The sequence below is a fragment of the Filicampus tigris genome, chromosome 4 (genome assembly GCF_054856515.1).
Source record: "Filicampus tigris isolate MCC_2025a chromosome 4, RoL_Ftig_1.0, whole genome shotgun sequence".
NCBI lineage: Eukaryota > Metazoa > Chordata > Actinopteri > Syngnathiformes > Syngnathidae > Filicampus > Filicampus tigris.
Window position 1 is genome coordinate 9,773,336 of NC_141220.1, and position 26,372 is coordinate 9,799,707.

Below are 26,372 nucleotides of genomic sequence, written 5' to 3' on the forward strand. Positions count from 1 at the left end.
GTATCATCATGCTTCATGTTACAAGCCACGGGGGTAAAAATAACAAATAGGTGGTCATACACTAATTGTAAAGCTTTCCACTGGAATAGATTAAGATCAAATATTTTTATGTGCTCCAACGGTGTGTTTTTGGGGTTGTTTTACAACGTGAGCTGTATTGTATTTTTAACCAGAATTATTCATTATTCTGATTCTGTTCTTGGTAGACTGATACTGAGTCACACAGAAATGCTATACAGTAAAGCCTTATTTAGGAGATACTCAAGAGTTAAAAGGAGTCTTTTAATAGAGGTGTACATCTCTCCAGTAAAGGATGATTCGATGCGTATCTCGATACATGGTGTCAGCAACGTCAAACCGATTTTATGCCTGGCATGCATCGCTCATGAAAGACAATGCGATTAATTTCTCAATACATGGGGTGCGATCGGATTCAAGGATGGTACAGTTTAAAATGTAAAAACATTTGATTATGTTTGGTTAAATCAACGAAATTTAAAATTCAAATCGGTTTTCAGTACACCTCGAGTATTTAGTAACCATCGTTGTTACCATTAATGTTTGGAACTAATACGCTAAAGCCAGTGGGTGTGCCTAAAACCTGGCCTGATTAGGTTGACAATAGCCAGAATTTATTACTCTGTCTTCCCCAGCGTCCCTCCACTGCAATTTTATTAGATTCTCTACCTAATGAGACTCGATTAAATATTCCAACCTGGACCTGGAGGAGCTGTACATTTGTTTGTATAGTACTTGTATATACCATTTTCATTCTGACAGCTAAAGTGAGTATGACAAGCTACAGACACACAGAAAAAGAAACACCTGACAGGAATTGGTATGATTCCAGTCAGCATAAAAACGTGTGGTATTCCATAATTTGCCAGATTCCTGGAGACTCATTAATCCCCAGAAAGACACGCTTGTAGGCTGGATGTGTGTATATTATCTTAGCTCATAGCTCGTGTGTAGCTCGCTCTAAAAACGAGCTGTCTTACCCATAAAAAGACATGTTTTATTTGCTCTTAAAACACTATCAACTGGGCATTGATGCAAACACAATGTCCACTCAGGATACACAGCATCTCCTCCTTTTCCATAGCATTTCATTTATATTATTATACGTCAAATCCCGGCGCTGAAAGAGAGGCTAAAGAACGTAACATCATTTCTGATGTGCTGAACGCTCCCATTTGTCCAAGAGTGGTGGTTAATGTCCCTCTCATTGTTTTGGGCTTTAAGAAAAGGTCCTCCCTCCTCATGCTCTTGTATCTTTTCAAGCTCTCTTGACTGAAGTGCTCTTTATTGTCAATTATACAACCGTGTCACGTAGAAATCACGTAAGTCATGTATGAAGGCAAGAAGAAAGATGAGCTCACAGAGGATCCCTCCTGGGGTCCGAGCGATGTGTCCATCCTTGGAAGTGATTCATTAGGCAGCCCCCAGGACGAGCGCCAGGCCTCTTGTGGTCAGGACACACTCCGTGCTTAACACGTTCCTCTTTTTGGTGCTCTCTCTACTGGAATCTTTCACACAGAGGGTGAGAATGATGGAGTGGCCATGCAGCACAAAATGTCTGTACATATATAGGCAGTTTTGCATCAAGTGCTTACTGCACTGCCTTTGGGCGCTTTCTCGGTAAAATAACAAAAGAACACAAATGGTGTTCATTAAGAAGAGCTTGTAGGTAGGCAATTTAGTGCCATTTTTATTTGAGTTTGTATGAGAATTTAGTGTAAGGAGCAGCGAGGTAGGGTTGTTTGTTTGTTTGAACACAAATATAGGTCTACATTCATTTCTTTAAATCTCAGTACTGAGACGGAATTACATAGTCAGGCCCATAAATATTGGGACATGGACACAGTTCTCATTTTTTCAGCTCTAAAGACCACTACAATGGATTTGAAATTGAACGAAAAGGATGTGCTTTAACTGTAGACGTTCAGCTTTAATTTGAGGATATTTACATTCAAGTGAAAGTTGTACTCATTACACTCATTACATTTTTTCAATTGACCCCTTGTCAGAAGTTGTAACGGGTGTTGAAATAACCATACAACTTTGGGGCATCTTTTGTTGGTGTACAAAACTACCACGGTATGTTCATGGTGGATTGCAGCTTGGCACATTCTGATCCAACTGCTTTTGCTATCCTGTCTCCATTTTTCTGCTGTGATACGGTTTCCAGGTCATGTCTTAATGTTCCTGAACTTTACCGCTTTTTGTTTGGCTTATGAATTCATTTGTAACCGACCAAGAATTTAATTTGGCTTTTAACTAACTTTCATGTTATTTAACATTTCTTATCTCAGCTTCCATTTTGCTTATTTATTATATCTTTATCTTTTATCATACAGCTTCTATATTTTTAGGTCTGCAACATATGTTTAAATTATTGCATTTTTTTTACAGTTTTAGTGCTGCTATGGTTTTAAATCATTTTAGGTACCTTGCCTTTACTGATCAATATCTTTGAGCAATGCTTTATTATTGCCAGTGCTTTCTTAGAGCGAGCCCTCTGCATGTTCTGTGTCCAATCTCAGGTTCTTTTTGGTCATTCTTTTTGGTCGTTACTGGACGATTTTTAAGAAATATGTGTGTGAGTATATGTCTTAGGTTGCTACGGGATCATTTTTAAGTTAGCAGAATGTGTATTCTTGTGGACAAGTGGTAGGAGGGGTTGATTTTCATTCATGTCAAACACTTTGTTTGAGTTGCATTTTATGAATGAAAAGAGCTATACAAATAAAGTATGACTGATTGATTTACAGATTGGTCTGTAAAGCAGTTGTGTCCAAACTACAGCTGGGGGGCCATTTGTGCCCCGCCATCCATTTTTCAGTGGCCCGCTGCATATACTAAAAATGACATTTGTCATGGCCCAAAAGGCCAAAAAACGTTAGAGGAAAGCAGAGATGCCACAACTATTAATAAAGAGGTTCACATACTGTACAGCTTTTCTAGATTTGCAAACATAGAAATAAACTATTTATAACTAAAATAAAAACAATTTCTCTTAAAAATACTAATGAATAAAGATCATTTAATTTTAGAAGCAAAAATGGTTTCTTCCACATTATGCAATGTCAAGATCCAGTTGATGACAAAGGTTGATGATTAATCTGATATGTTCATAATCACATTAATCATCCTCAAGTAAGTGTTTTAAAAATGGTCAGCTTACTACAGTTTGCTCTTGTTTTGCTTCTGAATGTGGAGTTGGGATTCGGCAGTACAGGGTTGGATCTCGACTAGTAGGATACATGGGCCGTTGGCCACCCCAAAATCTTAAAAAAAATCCTAAACAATTGTCTTATCACCTTTAACAGAAAGCTGTTCTGTAATAGTTTCCCAAAATAACTAGAAAATATAAACAATATACAATTGCTTGCTTGACAGATTTTTCTTCAAGTGTGCACATGTGCATGTATACATACCACAGTTCACTTGTATGTGATTAATCTCCGTGTATAAGAGGTGATAGGGTCGGTGTGGAGGTGCCTGTTGAAATGACAGTGATTAAGATAGGAGTTGGTGGGCTCTGACCTTCATTAGGCTTCCTCCCTAAAACACTACCCCCCAAGACATGCGTAACCTTATCACAGATGAGATGAGCGGAGTGCTGGGAGGGAAAACTAGCCGACTCACTCCACCTGTATTGAGCTGGCAGCTAGTGCAAGGAAGAACCAACACTTGCAAATAATTTGATTGGAATTATTAGGGGTGTGCATCCCTCCACAAAAGACAATTTGATATGGTTTTTGATATGTTGGGTGCAAAACGATTCAAGGACAGTTCGATTCGAAAGTGGAGCTATTCGGTTCGACTCAATGAGATTACGATTCGATTCGATATTGTATGGCTCAGCTCGATAGTGTATGACACAATTAACTTTGTTTTTGTTGTTATTTCACACAAATTTGAATGAATTTGTCAGTACTGAACAATGTGACAATTCCTTCTAAGATATATCGCTCCAATAAAAGACGATTTGATATGTATCTCGATACATTTCAAAGTGGAACGATTTGATTCGGTTCGACTCAATGCACTCGCACCTTTTAAATCAAAAAACGGTTTTCCGGCTCAAACCGGTTTTTGTTACACCCCTAGGAATTATCATCGTACTGATTTGCGATTGGCTTGATGTGGAAAGTCGAATGTTCCTGGAGTCATAAAATTCTATACTAGAACAAAATACGCAGGGGAAATTAGGACCGTAGTTACACAGACCTGAGTGTGTCGCATTTTCTTTGGCCTTTATCACTTCAAAAATATGGACTGCCTTCATGCATGATGCCATGCAAAAGGTTTTATTTTGTGTGTGTATGATGGAAGAGGTTCGACTGTAGTAGTACGATAAATTCACGTTTTAATATGTTTAAGAAGTATTTTATGGTACATAAAGCCCATGATAACTATTAACATTCGTCACTTGGATGAACAAATCTTATTCTTGCTACACAAATAATGGTGGGCACTTCATTCATTCAGTCTGTAATTAAAATTAGGTTAATTAAAAGCCAAGCAACTTACGCCTTTGCAGTATTAACAGATTCAAATAGCTTTTAAATTGCCTCAATGCTTACATAGTCCTTCTCCAAAATGACAAATCAATTGTATCATCTCTAAATCACCCTGCTCTCTGCTTTAAAGTGGCTTCCTCAAATTTCCCAAGCCTTTCTTGATATGAGCTGAATCCATATCTAAAATCCTGTGCTGAAGTGAGTCTTCCTTGAGAGGGGCCCCTTTTAATGACTTTTTATTCACGTCATTTGTTATCAAAGGTACTTATTTTCTGCTCAGCTTCTCCCCTTTCCACCAGCATCGCCCCTCTTTTCCCCTGCCGCGCCTTTCCCTGCCACCCCTCTTCACATAGCTTCCAGTTTCGCCCTTTTAATTGTCTCGTCTTCTGTCTCTGTATTCCTGCTGTCTCTTGTCTAATAAGATCACCACTGACCATGCCCCCCTCTCTGGCTTAGCTCTTCACTATATTCTCACTTATTGCTTGAAGTTAATGAAATCGAGTAACCTTTCTTCCACCCCCCATGCTCTTATTAATACCTTGCTCCTCCCATTTCTACGTGACGTTCAATCATTATTGCATGAGGTGCATGAAAATACCTTTTTTCCCCTTTGACTGCTGAATCTTCTTTCCACATACAATAATTAATATGGCTGTAAAGGTGTTTCCTTGTTTTTTATCAGAGTTGTTAAGTCACATAATTCTCTTTAAATGCGCATAACACAGTATTACATTATACAATAAGTGTAAATTTACACTAGCTTGCTCGTTAATGCAATGTAATGTATCCCATACAATAAACAATACATAGTGTGATTGACAAACCAATAATACTCCTTTCCCATATACAATAGTAGAATATACAAGGTGTGTCAGTAAGGTTCCACAATGTGGGTTCCCTTAATAACACCCTTTAGCTCTGGATAAAGGAAACAAACGCATAGAGTCAGATGAACTGACTCGAGAGGTTGCTCCTGTTGATGTTCTTCTTGGCCAGGAACTGTAGGATGCTCAGAGTTTTGTGAGCAGGTGTGATGTCATGGTCAAACAGCCATGAGTTTCCTTGCCACAACTCTGGCCTCTTCTTGTGCCCAAAACAAAGCAAACCCTGTAGAATCTCTTTGTAGACATGGTTGATTGCCGGGCCTTGTGGTATGAACTTGTTGTGGACGATGGCCTTCAGATTGAAAAAGGCAATCAGTATGACTTTGATATTGGATTACGACTGTATTGCGTTCTTTAGACTTTGGCGATGTCATACTTGAAAATCCGTGACTCATCCCAGTGATGAATCTCCGTAGCAAGTCCGGTGTCATGGTGTCATCATCACTCACTCCGCTCATTGCTTGACCACCCGACACAAAATTTCCCACAGAAATTGGCCCACTGTGATTGGTGGCCGAACAAAATTTGCATCGTTTCAGCAGCAATAGTGGCCACAGGAAATAATACAATAGATTGCAAGGAGGACAACGGGGTATGCACCCATTGTATATCTTCAACACACTAGAATAATCTACATTTGCATGTACTGTACACATTCAAGAAGGCAAAGCTGAAGTGCTATTACATATAAAGCGGCCATTAATATCGGAGTTGAATTTTCATCAAAGAAGACCTTCATACGAGAAACAAACACATTGCACTAAATTTAAAAAAAAAAAATAAATAAATAAATATTGTCTACGTGTTAACTGTGCAAGAGCAACACTTTAATGCTCACATGTTAACAATGTCATGAAAATGAGATTTTATTTTTAGTCCCGCATACCGATAAGAGCGCATTTAAAACTTACCGCACATTTGCGCACCAACTTCTCCTGGTCACATCAAACGCATTTTTCTAGAATAGTGTTCTGTCTCCGCTGATCACTGGAAATGTGTACGTCATTATCTTGTGTGACATGCGTGTAAGCAACGACCCTCTGTTCTTCCATTTATAACTGATTGTTATGTTCTCGTGCACCTGCCCCTCGTCCGTTTCAGAAAAGGTGTGGCTATCAGCAGGACCAGTCACACATAAAGAGAGAACAAAATGTCACATTTTTTCATATTTATTGGAAACGTTTTTGTGTAAACACCCCCTAAATCTTCAGTGTTTAATTTTGATGCACAATTAGTAAAGTCTTTACATTTAACATCCAGGAAGGAACTTTTTTTGCATGAGTTAAGGTGTCCTGGAATGATTCGATTAAATAAGCATAAGGGATGAGTGCAAAGTAGTGCATCATTGTGTACAAATTTGTTGTTACTTAGAACAATCCAAAAGAAAACACAAACAAGAACAAGAAAGTGTGAATACGGATGGAATGAGAGAATAGATGGATAGATAGCTTTATAGAAAAAGATTTAGGCTAGCTGCTGGGATTTAATCTCTCTCTGGCTCGGACCAGAGAGATTACTTGCAGAAAAATGCTACAAGATTAGGAATACACACACGTGATTGCACACACGCGGTGCCTTTACACACGCAGACAAACACACACACTAACAATGTGGTGTGTTAGGCCTCACGACTGACCCCAGGCCCAGGGTGAAGCAGATGGCTTGCTCTTTGGGTTGTTACGTAAACTAAATGACTAAATGTGGTATCTTGCCACATGTGCAAACTGTTGTTAGACTCTTTGCACTTCGTCTATAAACAATATAAATGTTTACTCACAAGTCTATGGAAATGAGAGAATCGGGGTGGAGTCCAATGCTGACAACCTGGATTTTAAAGGTAGAATGTGTGCTTGAGCCACTAAAAGTAGAAGTGTAGAAAGAAGACAGACGGATCGTCAAGAAGTGGGAGGGCAGTGGAATGGTGCCAGGGAGGACTAATGAGTTGCCAGATAAGCATCCACGCAGGCAGGCACACACACCAGTGACATCACTCGGGGTGGAGTCCAATGCTGACAACCTGGATTTTAAAGATAGAACGTGTGCTTGAGCCGAATAAAAGTAGAAGTGTAGAAAGAAGACAGACGGATTGTCAAGAAGTGGGAGGGCAGTGGAATGGTGCCAGGGAGGACTAATGAGTTGCCAGATAAGCATCCAGTCAGGCAGGCACACACACCAGTGACATCAGTCAGCCCCGTTGGCATGGCGACCCTCCCATCACTTTGTGCGGTCACCTTGTCTTGTCCCGGCGCCCTATACTCTGTGAGTGTGTGTGATGGAGTAACCCTTGACAAGCTGACAAGCTGAAATTAAGAATGAGTTTACTGTTGGGGGCTGTTGCAGGGCAAAACATCATTCAGTGTTGGCTCTTTATACTGGTATTAACCACCGCAAAATGTGCCTCTTGGTTGTTATGGGAAATAATTTACTCATCACATCCTCACTGGTCATTTCACTTGTCTAACCCAAGTAGAATTTGACAGTGACTCTGACTTGCTTTGTTTTAGCCTCACCCTGCTCATCCAAACACGGCTCATCATTAACAGGTATTGAGGCTAACAATGACTTAATGATATATTCCAGCCCTCCTCCCATAAGGTTGAAACTTCAGCCAGTAAAGGCAAGTAATTTTTCTCACTTATCACAGGCTTACATTAACCACATAGTGACTGTTGTGATCAAACAAACCGCCTTGGGTCTTAGCATCGGTCTTAGGAACGTGTCATTTTTGAAAATAATTGGTCTTTGAGTGACACACAGCCTATCATGTTATTCTACTGTAATCCCACTGTATATTCTGATGCTGTTTACATCATAACTTACTCTTTTCAGAGAATCATACCTCTCCTGATGCATTTCCATCAATGACCCTCGAAATTCAATTACAATTACACTCCACGAGGTCTATAAAGTGGCTCTTTTGCATGACACAGGAACCCCCCCATAAGAAATAAAAATAAATCTAAATAAAATAAAATAAAATAATGAGAACAAATGATCTGATTTCAAGAGGTCTGTAAATAGGAGGATGAAAGGATGGAGGCACAAACCTGTCATCATTTAAATGGGAAAATAGCGATACCTGCGGCTCAGAAGTAGAAATATGTATGGCATCTCAACTTTGGTGTATCGTTAAAGCCCTGATAGATACTTTATTCATCTACAAAGCTGTGCCATCAGTGTCGAATTTCCATTGCACTTTAACTCTTCCGTTTTATGGAAGCATGCACCATCACCAATCTGTGAATGACTGAACGAGGAATGAGTCTTAAAAGCACTTTGTGCAATTTGAAGGTAGGAAGGCACTATAGTCCAATCTATTGTTTGCCTTCGAATCTGTACCACCAGATAGGGTTTTTTTGGTGTATTACAACAGTGCATAGTATATCCATTACAGGGCTTTGTTTTTAATGAGAAACAACGGGTTTGTTTATTGAAGGATACTGTTGATGTTGACTTGATAACTTTGTTGATTATAGGGCATCATGCATTTTAAGACGTGTCTTGACAACATGTAGTATTTCATAGAATCTGAAATGTTTTTCTTTCCATTCTGAAGTGGAGGAAGGCACCAAAATTGTCCGGGTTTGAGCTGTTTAGTCTAATGATATCAGTCTTTATTTGTATCCTCGCACTAGTTATTGACAGCACAAACACACCAGCCTTTACATAGCATGTTTTCCTTTGTGTAGTGCTCAAATTTAAGAACTAATCTGGAATGAAAGTTAAATGAATCCACTATGCGTGAGGGTTCAGTGTTAAAGCAACACTGTGTCATATGTCAGATTTTGTTGATTATGACGGCGCGATGTGGACAAAAGCGCTAGTGTTTTGACAAAAATCAACCACATTTCGCATGCGTGCTAGCGCGTAGTGTCGTGAAATCCTGAGCCGTCCTTATAGCGAAAGGAGGAAGTGAGTATGCCGTAAAGCAATTCAGGACATTTGTATTTTTTGGTGTGCCAGGGTTAATCCCATCCTCCTCAAAGTTGCTTTGTGCCAGTAAAAACGATAAAGAACCCCTCAGGGCATGAAGTCCCATTCAACTACTGTACTTGTACTGTATTTTCCGGACTATAAATCACAGTTTTTTTCATAGTTTGGCGGGTGCGATTTATACTCTGGAGCGACTTATGTGTGAAATTATTAACACATTATATTGTATAAATAAAATTGTATTGTATTGTATTGTATCTCTTTCCTTTTCAACGTCAACAAACAATACACCAAACAACCACAGGAGGGCGTTCTAAGGCTGGATATAAACCTGCATTACATATTGACTTTACAAAGTGCAGAATAACATGTATACTATTGTATATCATTTCACATCTTATTGTAACCCACATAAAGAAACATAACGATAAATCCTAAAACCTATTAAAATGCATGAATAATTTAAACGGTTAAAATCTAACATTTTGATAAATAAGTAATTAAAATAGTATGATAAAGACAATTTGACTGTATCAATATATATCTAGACAAAATAGTGTACTGTTGCTTTAAGACACTGGCTGGGGTCTTGCATCAGCCACACGTACGGAGCTGAGAGCGAGGAAGAGAACGAAGAGATAATTACGACCGAATAGATAAACACGTTTGGAGACTTGGAGACATTCTACACGGTCGGGGATAAATAAAAGACTTATTTAATCGACCTACAACCGTTTTGGTGAGTTTAAAGTTATCTTACCGTAACTTTCTTGTATGCTACATGTGTGAATGTTAACTAAATGTTACCATCGTAGCTCGGTGGAAATGATGTGTACTAAGAGCACAATTAATTTTCTCCAAAAATGCGACTTATACTCCAGTGCGACTTATATATGTTTTTTTCCTACTTTATTATGCATTTTATGGCTGGTGCTACTTGTACTACGGAGCGACCTATAGTACGGAAAATACGGTGTTTCATCAAAAGAGTTGTGAAAAAAATGTATTAAGGTCGATGTCTTGCACAGTGCTGCTTTAAGATTGTAGTCGTGTCAAGTAAGTTGTCGAACAAAGGGCCTGAGTAGCAGGGAACCCGTGAAGACATTGTTGCAGCAAAGGTTACACGAAGGTTAGCTCATACTACAACTTGTCTGTGAGAGTTCTCCTGGGAAACAAGCATTCAGCAGAACCCCCCCCCAAGCAAAGCCTCCCCCCCTCCTCACTCTGACTCACTCTATACCCAGGCTGACTATTGACTACCGTGGGTGTCTGCTTAGAGTTCATTTCTTATTTATGTATACATAACGTGCATACTTATGATGTAGTACCACTAATGTGGAGGTATCTGGGGTTCACATTACTTGACTTGGAACCTGAGGCAGTCAAGCGGCAGGGTCGTGTTTGAAATCGGGGTGACAAGCTCAAACAGAAATGTACACTCATGCACTAAAGTGCCCATCATAGTGGAGCCTGCATTTGATTTTGGTGATCATTAGTGTCAATAGTGCAATCTAACCAACTTTTTCTTCATTATGTTTTTAATGCTCTTCCCCATGTGACTGGCGAATCCCTGACACATGATAAGAGGGTCCCCACCCCCCGCCCCCCATAGTTGGCCTGCCCCCCATGGCTGCCTGTCAACCGGGACCATGGCACAATTTGCCTTTTAAATAGGCAGCACTGCTTCTCGCTCTCGCCCTCTCTCTTGCTCTCTTTCTCACCCTCTTTCTCCCTCCACTTGTCTCTATCTGTCTGTCCGTCCGTCCGATTTCAGTGTCTTGATAATTTACAAAATTAAGAGATCTTTATTGTTAGTGTATTTTTTATTCTGGTGTAATTCCTAATATCACCCGAATGGTTCACTTTTATTTATTTTTTCCCAAAAATGTATCATTTACATGTCATCTTTTCAAAATAAACATATTTTTTTAGAAAAATCTGTTTTTTGTACCGAAAACATACCGAACCGAAGTTTCCCAAAAAACGAACCGAACCGAAATGTGATTTAGCGTACCGTTACATCCCTAGTATGTATATAAATGTGCGTGCCTCCCTCTCTCTGCCTCTCTCTCTCTCCCCCTCTCTTTTCCACTCTCTCTCTCTCTTCCCATGTCTCTCGCTCCCTCTCCCTCACTTTCTTTCTCTGACCCCCCCCCCCCCCCCCCCCCCTATGTTGTACAATTTGCTTATGGATCTTCTCATTCATCCAGGTCATTTCATTCTGAAGGCACTGAATCGATTGCAACTGGACTGCTCCGTTTGTGTTAGAATCCGTGTCGGCTTCATCAGTTCATGCAGGGAGTTTCCACCCAATGGCAACGACTTGATGACAGACAGAGGCCTCTCTGCAAGGCATCTTAACAACTGTCATTTGGTATTCCAAAAGTATGATACTAGGGGTGGGCGATATGGGCAAAAAAAAAATATCTCGATATTTTTTCAAAAACTCAATAACGATAATTTGACGATATTCTATAAAAAATATTTTAAATCTGTATTTGCTTCACAGACCAATTGTGGATGGACAGCGTTTGTGAACATTTATTTTAAATGGCTAAATACAGCTTCTGCAAAACAATGATTTTTCTACGACAATATCTAACATCCCTCCATCGATTATCTCTACCGCTTCTCCTCACAAGGGTCGCGGGGCGTGCTGGAGCCTATCCCAGCTGTCTTCGGGCAGTAGGCAGGGGACACTCTGAATTGGTTGCCAGCCAATCGCAGGGCACACAAAGACAAACATCCGCACTCACAATCACACCTAGGGGCAATTTAGACAGTCCAATCAACTTACCATGCATGTTTTTGGAATGTGGGAGGAAACCGGAGTACCCGGAGAAAACCCAAGCAGGCACGGGGAGAACATGCAAACTCCACACAGGGAGGCTGGGGCCGGGATTGAACCCACGACCTCCGGACGTGCTAACCAGTCGTCCACCGTGCCGCCTAATATTTAACAATAAAGAACCAAAAATTATATATAGACTTACATTGATTTTTGGGAATATTTATGTCATTGAAATGTCTCTGCTGTTATTCCATAATGATGTGACATTTTGAGCTGCAGTAGGTACTGGTGTACCACTGCCAACTACTAGAGCAATCAGAATGAGAAAAAGGTGTTAACTACAGCAATCAGAATGAGAAAAAATGTATTTGATATGTGACGTGTGACGAAGTGTCACCCAGCAAGAGGAAAAAAAAAAAAAGACGTTGTCATGACAACACCCGAAAAGTGCATTTTCCCACACATTCATCGATGTGATATGTAGACTTGTGACTTTATTCATGTTTGGGTGTATGCTGGTGTCACACTAATAAGCCGTCGTAGTTTGTGCAACAACATGCCTCGGGAATACAGGCTAGTTATGAATGATGCGGACTACAAGCGTATAAACTGAATGTTAACCGATCATCCAGGATGTCACGTTTGACTTGCTCGCTAAAGTACTGAGTGTGTGCGTGCGTGTGTTTATATTTTTTGGTTCAACTCGGCCACTGTTTTCTGAGTGTGTGTTTAAGCTTTTGTTTAGCGTGCTTGCGCGGTCGCAAAGTTTTCCGCTGCAGTGCGGACAGAGTCACGTGACCAGGTTCTGCCCGCTGATTCTGCGAATGATTATCACTTCCTCCTCCTCTGCCGTCAATGCACACTGATTTTTCAGCATTTCCTCCAACTCTGCGGCCGTCAGCTGACTCGCTTCGAGGCAGTATTAATACTCGAAAATGTAAAGTTACACATCGTGAAAGCAAGATTGATGATGATATCGATAAAGATATATATCGCCCACCTCTATATGATACCATTCGTACTTGGGGCGATCATTTCAGTGCCCTGAGAAAGCCGTCTCATTTGGTTAAACAGAGACTTTAGACAGGAAACATGCCAGCAGAGTCTTTCTCATCAATTAAAAAAAAATTGTCATGACTGACAAAGTTAAGAAGAACAACTTGGATGAAATTCGATCGGAGACTTGTTCACGTTGAATTTCAGCAAATTCATTTGAAGTAGTGCAACGGCTACGCTTAAAGTGAAAGGGGAAACATAAAGGTTGACAGGCATCCACCATTAACAGCACCAGACTTCATTCAGGGAGATAGAATTATATTTAAAAGGTCACTTGGGTTGAGCAAGGTACAGCTTCAGCTTTGATGCGCATGCTCTTAGTAACATATGCCAGACCTGTGGGTGTGTGCGTGCGCGTGTGTGAGCGTGAGAGAGAATGTGTCTGTAGGTACATGCGCTACCATGGGCTTCTTAAGGCTGAACGCTGCTCTGCATCAGGACTGAGGACCGCTTTAGGCTGGTTCTTGAGCGTTCGCCCCAGGCTCGTCTTCCTGAGTGGTCCCTGTGTGCTCCTCAAACTGACACCACTCATGCACGCTCACGTTCAAGCACTTACACTCGGGGGTTGACATGTCTGTGGAAATGCGCACACGGTGTGTAGACTATGCCAATACACAGGATAAATGTAGAGTTCTTGTCATGCCGCATGTACTGTACAACACACGTGTAAGTGTACATATGTGGACCCAGACATTAAAGATCTGGTTGTTGCATGGGAGAGCTCATCTCAGGTCATGCCTTTCAACAACAAAATGCTTAGACCTAAAAAATATCAAGACAAATAAATTATTAAAATAAATAAGTAAATTCCTTATGGACCAAACAAAATATATACAATTTGTTATTATAAAATAACAAATGTATAAATTCAAGTATTTTATTTTTATGTATTTTCAAGTAAATTCCATGTCCAAACAAACATAGTGTGTTGGATATAAATGAATACAAATAATCATGTTTTATGATTATGCCAATTTTGTAATCGTCGTGTGTAATAATCGTAATTTTAGTTCAATTTCGATGAATTTCACAGCCCTACCTCGAAGTGAGTTGATTCCTCTAAACCTCACTAAGATGTGGAACTTTGTTAACATTTCTTTTTTTATTTATTTTTATTTTTTATTTTTTTTATGGTAACAGAACACTTTATTCGTGTTGTGTTCAGTTGTTACCCATTCATTCCAAAGGGAATAATTTCAGTGTATTGATGTTAAATTTTTACATTTAAAATGTTTTATTAAACTGTATCGAGGATTGTGTTTAAAGAGCCATTTTCTCCAGGAGGTGGGCCTTTTTCCGCCACAGTGTCTGTTAATAATAAGAATATATACAGTAGTTCACATCTACTGTGTCTGTAGAAGTTGATACATTGCTTATCGTTTTTAATGTTTCATGATAATAATGTTTCAGCCAGGATAAAGCGAATCTGAGAAGAGGGGGAAAATCTGAAAGGCAAACTTGTTTTGAAAAATGATGACATTATTTGTTTTTTTCTGTTTATTGAAGAGGAAAAGATTTTAATCAGAAATGAGATTCTTTGGAAAAAAAGCTAATTGAATTTTAAAGCCATATCGCTCAGCGCTCCCTCAAGAGTGTTCACATTTAAAGTTTTCACTGTACAGGTTTAGCATGACTCTCAAAGGCTGAAATTTTCGGTTGGAAAGACCACAGAGCAGTATCCTTTCTTCACTGATGAATCAGCATGACACGGAATAATGACAATCTTTGATTTAACTGAACGAGGAGCCTCTGCAATTCAATTTCCATTAGCTTAAGCAAGAACTTTCAAAACAACTTTGTCCCTGTTTCTTGTGTTGGATTCCACTTTCTCATAAAGTGCAACATTCATTTCTCATCTACTCCTTCAGACAGATAGTAAACGTAGTGTGTGTGTGTGTGTGTGTGTGTGGCTTCATGCATGCACATGTGCCACTGGACCTGATGATTGTACAAGAGATGAGATATGATGTGTGTAGAAGTAAATCTGATGGGAGAGACCGAGCCATCAAAGTATAAAAGGGAGTCGCAAAAAATAGATTGGATGGCGAGGGTGTGGTGTTGCTATGGGTGATTGGCAGGGCAGATGGTTTGTGACTTGTGACGCATGTGTGTGGATGGCAGAAGTGTGTGTGTGTGTGTGTGTGTGTGCGCGCGCGTCTCTGTAAGACAGGGAGACGAGCAGAGCGGCAGCAGGAGCAGGATAGACAGGAGGTCAGTTTGATCTCATCGGCCTCTGCTGATTGAAGCTTTAAGATTGGAAAGAAACGTGCGCGTGTGTCCGTGTGTCTTTTGTTCGGTTGTGTACTTGGAGTCCCATGAAAGTAGGAGGTGGCAGGGGAATGGCGGACTTGTCACTTAAGAGGTCCGTATGTGATGTCAGTGATGGCGAACGCAGGTTTGGGAGCCGGCCCACATCACTGGTCCACTTTGACAAAGGCATCCTGTTGTTTGTGTGGGGGTGTGCGTGTGCGTGTGACCATCATGCATATTGCATACGTGTTTCACAAGTCTGTGTATTAATGTGACATTTTACATCCGGCTGCTACAGCAAGATTTAAATGATAATGGCTCCATTGACCCTGAAAATGCTGCAGTAGCGGGAGTACTATGCATGCACGCGTGTGTGCGTTTGTGTGGGTGTGTGTGTGTGTGTGGGAGGGTGGGGGGTTCTCGTCGGGAGCCTGTGCATTTGCTGTCGGTGCGTTTAGTCCTTTTTCCAAATTAAAATGGGCTTTGCTGTGAAATTGAGATGAACATCGGGCACCGATCATGATCGGACGATTTGCGTGAAAGATGACGTGATCGGAATATTCGATCAAAGCCTTTCATTGCCGATCAAAACATCCGATCACCCGCAGCTCATGCTTGGCTGCCGTGAGACGAAATGGCAAAAAAAGTTTGTTTATTACGCGACGACGTCCCTCCGTGCAAAAGCATCACTCGCGCCGCCCTGTACGCAACCGAGGCCGCCCAGCCGCCCGCGCGAGCTACATTGACTCCAATTGAAACGCGTCGCCAGACAGGCTCCCTAACGCAGCCGCGCCTCCGCTGCTCATTTTATAATTCACAAAAAGATTAACAGACTGACTGATAGTTTGTCTATGCACAAGACAATAAAGTTCCTGAGTCCTTTCAATTTAGGAACTCATTGAATAGTTTATTCAAGTGAAGCCTGCATGCGACTATTTTTTCTACTTTGATTATATTCTGAACCATGCAATGTTTATTTGACTTTTTGCATAATTAAGTCTTTTGAGACTGCTGATTATTTTAATCTGTTAAAAACTGTTACTAAAAGCTGGTAAATTTCTGTTTTTCAGTTATCTTTTTGACTGAGTAATTGTTGTATTGTGCCAGCAACGGTTTTGTATTTCTTCATGCCTTTGAAAATATATATAAATTTTTGTCAAAATGGCGGCAATAATATGGCTGTTTTTTTTTTCAGATAATATTGCATAATAGCAGCCACCATAAATAAATGGAAAAATATCCAGATTCCACGTGGTCGGAATCGGTATCGGTATCGGCCGATCTCACTCATGCATGATCGGTATCGTATCGGTGTCACAAAACCTGATCGGAACATCCCTACTTTGTGTTTGTTGAAAACATGTTTCTGCTTTTGACTGTCAACACTTTCTATCCACACGCACACGCGCGCACACACGCAAGCGCACAAACTTTTTTATTGGAGTAAAACACCCTTCAACCAGCTAGCTGCAGGACAGACGCAAACATAAACGAAACACTTATCTCTTAATATATTTGCCCCTCCCCTTGTGTGTGTGCATTTGTGCTATTTTGTGTGTGTTTGTCACACAGCAAGACACTCCAAGGTCAAAGTGTTTTTTTTTTCTCCCCCCCCACTTGCCACTTTTTTCCCCACTTTCCCATTTCACGTAGTTTCTGTCAATCTGCTCATTTCTATCTACTGCATGTTCTTATTTTCTTTATTACTTCTTTTCCCCTTTGTGGGTCTGCGCTACGTAATCTGTTGATAGATATTGCACTGTTCCCCCGCCCCCCTTTCTCCAGAATGGGTTGATCCGGCCTCCTTCCCAGCTGTGCCCTCCTGTCCAAATGATGCATTAATCCAGGTTACCCCAGCCTGTTGTTTATGCCACACAATGGCCTCGCACGCGCACGCATATTTGCTCACAAAGGCTGCCCTTGTTTTAGCCGTCACAACAGGCGTGACACGTAGCGGGCACAGAACAAAAAGTCCATTGGGCCACTCTGTGTTGTACGTAATCCCAAATCCTTAGGCGCAGGCGTCACTTACAATACATCGTTTCTAGTCATAGTCGATAGGAATGTCTGTAATTCTGTATTTTCGTGATCCATTATTGTCGGCGTGTTTCGGTGACCTCTCTGCTACTCAGTGCATCGATCTTGCCGTTATCATCCTTAAATTGTCTCCAAGATGCCTTGCTGCTGCTATTTGCTCATTTTACATCCTCTGATCTGTTGCCATACATGTCAGTTTTTATTTTCCCCCAGTCCCGATTGGGATTATACATGACTGTTGTGATTAAGCGTGATAAAGGTCATATGGATAAGAGACTGTGTGCTGCTTGATCAGGTATTGAATCATCCTTAATTAATATTCAAATTTAGGCTCCAGGGTATTTAGAAATCAGTTGAAATTATATTATTATTTGCAAGAGTGATTAATTTCCTTTGGAGCTTTGGAATTGAGCGTTTGCTTTTGTTGTTGAATGGCTCGATTGCTGAAACGACAACTTCATACGCTCGCCACTGAGATGCGGAGCTTCAGTATACCGAGATCAGAATGGGACCTCAAATGAAATTGTGTTCTCTTCATGTCAAGCGGCATGGGAATTTTACACCGCTCTTATGCGCTGCCATTTTGCCGTGAGTTAGGAAGGAGAAGACATGAACGTTACAGTGATAAGGTGACTATGAAGTGAGTAACCGCCTTATCGCTGTGTGTGGATAGTGGAGTAGCTCCCAAAATATATAGGCAGTGTGGCAATGCGTGTTCTGGAACGCTGTCTGAAATCACTCAGCTTTAAAAAAAAAAAAAAAGATATAAGCCGCATCTTTACATAAGACGCACCTATCTGTGATGACAAATTCTATACTTACTGCATTTACAGAACAATTTTGAATTTTGAACTGTAAATTTACATGTATGTACCTGAACAGAATCTTTCCTAACAGTGCCTTTTAACACAGCAGCAACTTTGCCGATTAAAACGGAACAGAACCAAGAGAAAATAATCGGTACTGATCTTCATTTCACTTCCCGCTGCCGCCTCCAACATCTCACCATAGATTCATTGACGCTACGCTTGCGTGCAGCAGCGCTGTTTCCTTTCTGGATTGTAAAATCAATGGCCTTCACCTTAAAACTTGCATCATACGAACTTCTTCGCGTGGGTCCCATGATGAAGGGGCAAGGATTTGAAAATAATTAACTGTAATATGTCATCCGTGTTCTAGAAAGAAAAAGTAGCGTATTTTTCTTTGCATTGATTTTTTTTTTCCAAGTTTTGTTTCTAATTCCAGTTTGAGCACCTCTAGCGGTGGAAGAAAAATCTACAGAATAGCCACACCTTTATATAAGCCGCATGCTTCAAAATCTAGGAAAAAAGTAGCATCTTATTGTCCAGAATACACAGTAATCATGATTATTTTGGAAATAATTGAAATCACGATTGTTCTAACGATCATTTCTTTTTTTGGTACAAAACGAAAAAAATATAAGGACAAATAAATGTAAATAAGTTCCTTTTGGACCAACCAAATTTATAAAATTTGTCATTATAAAATAAAAAAAAAAAGGTGCAAATGTATGATTTTCTTGTGTAAACTCACATAGTGTATCGGATATAAATGAATATTGATCATCTTTTTTTTATGATTATGCCAATTTTGTATTAGTGGAGTGTAATATCCATCCATTATCTATACCGCTTATCCTCACAAGGGCGTGCTGGAGCCTATCCCAGTTGTCTTCGAGCAGACGGCCCTGAATTGGTTGCCAGCCAATTGCAGGGCACACAGAGACAAACAAACGTCCGCACTCACAATCACACCTAGAGGCAATTTAGAGAGTCCAATCAACCTACGATGCATGTTTTTGGAATGTGGGAGGTAACCGGAGTACCCGGAGAAAACCCACGCAGGCACGGGGAGAACATCCAAACTCCACACAGGAAGGCCGGAGCCGGGATCGAACCCGCGACCTCTGAACTGTGAGGTGGACGTGCTAACCAGTCGTCCACCGTGCCCGCCCTTGGAGTGTAATAATTGTAATCAAATTTCAATTAATTGCACAGCCCTAGGGTGAACTGCATAATAGTCATAAATTCTGGATCAAAAATAGTCACGACAGTATTTCCTCTGTCCTTTCATGCCTGTGGGAAAGGTGGCAATGAAGTCAGAGACTGGAAGGACATCATTTCTGTTCATACATTTGCTTACATTTGTGCTCACCCCATCACATTCCACCCACCCACACACGCACACACGTGAACAAGGACACACGTTTCCTTTGGGCCCCGTTGCACTTTTAGCCGCAAGTCAGTCCTTACGAAACACTCTGAAACTATTTCTTCGCTTCATCCTCTTTTAGAATCAGTGCACACATTTTAAATGAAGTGCGATCTGACCTGACTACTTAAAGAAATTTGTGCAACTTTCTTTCTGTAGTCAGTGGAATATCAATATCAAAGTTGCTTCGGCAAAAGTTGGGCTCCAGCTGCTTCACATGAGTGCAGCCGACGCAGCTCTCAAATATGTTTGTCTAACGTTCTGATGATTTCACGGTGTCTCTGAACCAATTTTCCATCGCTTCCTTCAAGCGTGGGATGCTCCTATTATTCTGTTTTGCGAGCCAATCAATTCAGCGGTGCCATGGCCATGTTTTCTGCTCCAGCTGATATTAGAGATTCCACTACATCCATTTATGCTTCATTGTCCAATATAGTGCATGTCACTCCCCATCACTGCTCCTACGAAGCGCATCTTACAATTGCGTTCGCTCAGCCCGACAACACACCCCGAACACGTTTGTGATTATTTTTCCCAGGCTTCCTGCATACCTTGACAACTCCCTCGCTTAATTAGCTCCTCACATTCAGGCGAGCATCCCGATGTGGTCGTGCCTCAATGGAGGGATAAACAAAGTGATAATAGGGAATGAAAAGGGCTCTCAACGTGTGCATCACCCACTAAAGGAAATTGAAGGCTAATAATGACTGCACGTCTGTTCCACGCGTCTCTCAGGGGGCACGGTTCTTGGCGAGCGCTGGCAAAGCAGCCGAAAGGATCAGTAGTCCCTTTTAGTGCCACAGTTGACCGAGCCCCTGTAAGAAAATACAAGTCTCTTAACTTAATGGGCCCTACTGCCTCTCTTTTCATTGCTGCACTCACTCATTCTTTGCGAGCGCCGTTGTCGGGAGCCAAGCGCCGTTTTCGTCAAAGCAATAACACACCTGAAAAGGCCGTTCTGTGTCCATCACGAGCTCCCTAACCTGCCATGTCCCAAACCGGTTTTATCACGGCCTCTCAGATCGACAAAAGTGCGGAGTGTCATAAAGCTTGGATTAAACAAACAAACAAAAATGAAATGATCTTGTACTCCAGTTTCCTTTGTAAAGCATACCGCACATGGACGGAATGTTTCTTTGTGATGCTACTGCATTTCTGTTTCTATTTGCCCGTTGGATATAAAAGTGTTTGGTAAAAGAGATTTCAGAAGATTGATTTCAATAGGGAATTGTTTTTTTAACCTGAATAGTTTCCTTCATAAACACATGAGTGGCATTAGTACAAGTTGGAGTGGCATTAGTACATTTTCGAAAACATCGGCGCATTGGATACAGCACATTGGACGATTCGACAAATGTGCTGTCACCTTTAATACAGCCCAGGATGAACAGCGACTCGCTGATTAAACAACAGAGCGTTAAATTGTTTGTTTGTTGCCAAAGACAAGTGGGAAAAATCCTTTCATGAAAAAAAGAGTGCTCCTCTCAACTCTTCTTTCAATGAAGAAATGCCATCAAGTTTTTCAAAGAACGGCTGCAATGACACTGACGCATTCTTACATTCCTTCCTCAAAATTCAAAATAGGGCTGCTCGATTGTGGGGGGGAAAAAAAATATTCCTCATGATTGTTTTGATAATAATTCGTTATTCAAACAATCATTTATTTTTTTGGGTACAAAACAATAAGATGTTTAAATGTAAAAATATACAAATAAATGTAAGTAAGTTACTTTTGGACCAAGCAAAATATATGACATTAGTTATTATTTAAAAAAAAAAGGAAAAAAGGGGCAAATGTATGATTTCATTGTGTCAACAAACAGTGCGTTGGATATAAATGAATATTAATAATCTTTTTTTACGATTATGCCAATTTTGTAATCGTGGAGTGTAATACTCATAATTGTAATTGAATTTCGATCAATTGCTCAATGCACAGCCCTAATTCAAAATATTGGAAATTGCATCTACTAGATATTGACTCCTCCAAAGGCTGCCTTTTTGTTGTACTGTCATTTCATGTTATAAGCTGTAAAATGGATTTTGAATGGCTTTTACAGAGAATTGGCAAAAATTGCAAAACATCACAGGGGCATGTTATATTCCTGGGAACGTACGTACATTACTGGCACTACTCTGCTCAGTGTTGCACGAAACAGGCCTTCAAGAGAGAAATGACAGTGTGGCTGCAGCAGGAGATCCAGAAACAGCTCAGCATGTCCCCTTAGTACGACGAGCCTTTCTTTGATCATTACAACAGACCTTCTCTCTGGTCTAATTTGTAGCCATCCTACCTGCAACCAGAGGCTGGAGATCACTCTGGGTGGCAGTGCAAGGAAACATAGCACCTTTTGAACATATTGAAATGAGGGGAGGAACAGGCATGAAAGACCAAAACGAGATGGATACTCATCACCGTCTCGCTATGTAATGAAGATATTTGGTCAACCTTACGTTTTATCGAATAAAATCCGCTCACAATAATAATCACCATGTGCCTTGACGCTTTTGCTGAAGCCAAAACCTCCGCTTTAGCGTAAAAGCAGCCTATCCTTGTTAATGAGACGTCAGTTTGCATTAAACTGCTTGCTAATGTAATAGCGTATGGTTTATTCATCAGGCATTATTATTCAGCTGTCAGAAGCCATTGATTGCCACAATCCACCCATCATCCTGCTTGATGGGCTGCGAAGCACTTGACCCACCAGGAGTCAGGCTGATGTCACGCGAGCGCCGAGGAACTGCTGTCTTTTCGGACTGACCACGTTTCTTTTGTACGGCATATCACAGAATCAATCAAGCGAAAGCACACACACGCTTCTTTAAGAGCTCGGAGAGTGAGTGCTGTGAAGAAACGGGAGAATTTAGGGGGAAATCTTACCCACATATTATGAATTCAAACCGGATTATTTTTCCGTGACACGCTGTCGCTGTGCCTGCGCCAGCTCTGTACAAATTCCCGCAGCGACTCGCTAGAAAACAAAGGTGAGGCCTGCCATCCCATACTTGGGAGACGAGCTTGATTGAAATGCTACCATTTGACTCACCTGAATTTTAAAACTTAAGATCGCATAGCTCTGGGTTGATATAGTTGTTAAAAAAAAAACATACCCGAAACAATCTGTATGCACACACCCACTAAAATATACAAGAAATGCAAGTGACAACATTTGAGTGCGAAAAGACAGAAGTAAATAAACATTATTATATACGACATGATGATTACATTTGCTTGGGTGCTCATGTGTTCATGTCAGTAAACTGCAATCGCAGTGACTTGATTGGGATCTAAAATGGGCCACATTTTAAAAAAAATGTGACTTGAAACGTGTGCATATTATTTTCATTTAAGCTTTTTAAGTAACCTTCCAGTTCCATCGGTTTTATGTAATGAATGAAATGAATGAATGAACGTATTTGAACAGGTACATGTAGACAACACAAGGCATCATCAAGAAAAAAACCACAGCATCAAGGCTGTTCATCAAAAGCAAAACAAAAACCAAAATCACGTTTTACAGTCAATTGTCAATTAACATGTTCATTTCACTAATGAAATCTGACTAAATTCCAGTGATGACAGTCAGGATTGAGATGATAAGAGGAAGAGAAGCGATAGGAACCAAGGGTCAAATTTGAGTTCATTTTAAAGGCCATTTTTTTCCTCAAGGGACCATGTAGGAAAGAAAGAAAAGACAAGACTGTTTTTCACACACTGGGGGAAATGTAATTTTTTTTAAAGACAAGAAACACATAACTGTCCTTTTTTTTTTTTTTTTTTAGCCTGACCCAGCCAAGAACAAGACAGAGAATCATGTTTGCATCACTGGACACCGCCCGGTCTCCAACTTGAAAGAAATGTAAACCAATTAAGTATCATTGATGATCCCCTGTCATGCTGTCTGCGGATGCATCGTGCGTGACGACGTGTGTGAAAAGGTCACCGGGGTCACTGTGAGTCGGCGCTAACAAACGGCCGGCAACTTGTAAAGAGCATGAAAGGAGGACGAGATCGCCACTGACCTGCGGAGACGAATATTCAAAAACACATCAGTGACATATTTGTTCAGTCCTTCTCATTTGCTTTGGCATTTCTCTTGTGAATATAGATTGAATTTACCGAGGGAGGCAGCGGCGGGGTTACGGTGTACAGGTGCTTGAGAGAAAGGTGCTTTACTCTTAGATGGACCTCATGCAATTTTGAGCAGGGCCCACAGATGAGACAAGCTAGGTGGAGGCCAAAACCTATTTGCACCTTAATACAGGAAGTGCCTTATCATTCCAAAAGGGTTCATTTATTTATTTATTTATTTGTGCAGCAGCAGTGGCGTACTTCCTCTCTCTTCCCTTCAAAGCAAGAACGCATGTCAAGCGTGACGTCGGAAGTTGAACATCTCCACGGATGTCTTGATGTCTCCACGGTGCACATTTTCCAAACGGAAATCATATTAAGTGAAATGAATGCATTTAAACTATCGGAATCTCAAAAGCTTTATTGACTGTTCAGTGAATCTTTTTTACCCACAGCCAATTTATTGATGAGATAGGTTGTACAGTACTAAAGTTTTTGAGGCATGTTTTCCTCTAAATATTTTGTGAAAGGACTTTAGGGGTGTTTGATTTTGGAGGGTCCACTCTATGCAATCGAATTTAGTATTTGTATTGAGTAGGGATAGATCGGGATTATCGGCCGGGCCGATTGTCGGCACCGATATTCAGCGTTTTGACAAATATCTGCATCAGGCTTTTTTAAAAATCTGATGGACAATATTAAATCACTTAAAAAAACTGTGTTAACTTCAAGGAACTATTCCTTCAAAAAACTTTATAACAGCTTTTACACTCCCTGGGAACACTATGCACATTTTTTTTTTTGGTGTGAAATCAAAACAAAGATAAGCAAAATTTGAACATTTCTCTCAATTTGAAATTTTGGAGGACTTTATTTACAGTAGAAAACTACATGGAGCTATTGTTTCAGCTTTCATGGAACTTTTGAAGACACATGCTGAAGCTCCCTTTTTGTTAGACTTTTACAACAAAGATGTATAGTGGCAAAATGATAAAAAAATCAGTATGCAAATCTGAGAAAATGTTCAATAAACATTGTTAAAGACGTTTCAACAAAGTTAAGAATTTTCTTTTTCTTTTCTTTTTTTTTTTAGATTTTGACGCCAATATTTTCCTTTTTGCTGAAAATGAATAACAGCTTCAAAAATCGGTGATCCGTCTTCATGACTACAAATAATCTGTATCGGTATCGGGCCTAAAAAAAACATCGGCCTATCTCTAGTATTGAGCACATGTCTAAGTTCTCTTAATTAGAGTGTCAATATTTTGCACCTCTTCCTGACTGGCTTGCAGCTGTGTGAGGATCACATTTGATCAATGCTCTCCCATTACTTTCGAACAACGGCATGTGTGGATAAACGCGTCGGAGCTCTACGTATGCGTTTCCCCCAAATCTTTATGCTGCAGAATAGTTGCCTCCAAGCAAATATTTGTTTTTACCTGTCTGATGTAATCTTGACATATTTCAACACCATTGCTGTTTGATTCTGAGCTGTGCTGACAAATTCACATCCCTCAGCTTTAATATCGGCAGCATCAGCAGAATACTCCAGACTAGACCTTCTGGACCTGTGAGTGCAACACAGACTTCATGTGCAATTTACATGTTAATATGTGCTTACAGTGCTTTTATGATGGTGGGTATTTGTGACCACGTATGAAAGGGAAACCTTAATTAGTTGTGTAGCTGTGCAAAAATCTCCAAGCTTTTGTTCATTCCTGTTTTCTCCTTCCTGGTTTGCCGTTAGCAGCAAATACTTGCTTGGTTCTGCTTCGCCCGCCTTACAGATTTTTTCAGCCGTTACGCTGTGGATTTATGCCGTGATTTAGATTGCTGAGGGGAACGTAGCTGGAATTTGACCTGCTATAACTTGACACCACAGGCTCAGCATGTCTTGTAAGGCTGCAGCTTAGTAAGTATTCGCCATTTGGCTTTTTTGTGCCATCTGAAAAGTATACCAGTGATAGAAGAAAATATTGGCAAAAAGCTCAGTACAGAAAGTCAAAGTGGACAAACATGACAATTCTTACATAAGATATTGCAGCTGTGCAACTATTAAATGATTTATCATGACAGCAATTTGTAAACAATTACTTTTACTTCCGCTATTCCCGGTAGTCGAAAAATGTGCTGCCTAATTTCAAATAGTTTTGGTGGTAGACCAGCAACCTGAAAGGGATTGTATTTAAGCATGATAAATCAATATCATATTTCTCTTTTCTGTTCTCCTTTATTCTCACTTTGAAAGTAGGCCATTGTCATCCAACAGCGGTAATTGTCACACACGTACGCACGCGTACGCGCATGCACATGCACACACGCGCCGCCTCAAGGTCACAGTCCGCGCCTCTCCCCTTGGCTTGTCCCCATTTATCCAGTATATAATGGGAAGTGCTGACTGGTTTAGGACATGCTTAACAGCGCTGTGACTTGAAAATGTAACCTTGTCCATTGAAAGCTTTGCATCCAGTGTCGACTGACGCCAAAGATAATTCAATTGAAACCTTCAGCAGCTGATATGTTGGTGCCGATGCAATTATCCCACTGTGAGGTATTTAGAAGTTTTCATCATCTCGTAACTACAACGTCTG

General features: G+C 40.5%; 1 protein-coding gene across 4 annotated transcripts in view; it reads left to right on the forward strand.

Moving 5' to 3' along the window:
* The window catches only part of brsk2a (BR serine/threonine kinase 2a), a 197,972-nt gene that overhangs the window by 12,645 nt on the left and 158,955 nt on the right, over nt 1–26,372 (forward strand). The window contains exon 2 of one of the 4 annotated variants that reach the window (XM_086027417.1): nt 23,493–23,569. The exons of the other annotated variants lie outside the window; for them this stretch is intronic. The gene's annotated coding sequence lies outside the window, so the exon portion shown is untranslated. The remainder of the gene's footprint in view (nt 1–23,492; nt 23,570–26,372) is intronic. 4 annotated transcript variants of the gene reach the window in all.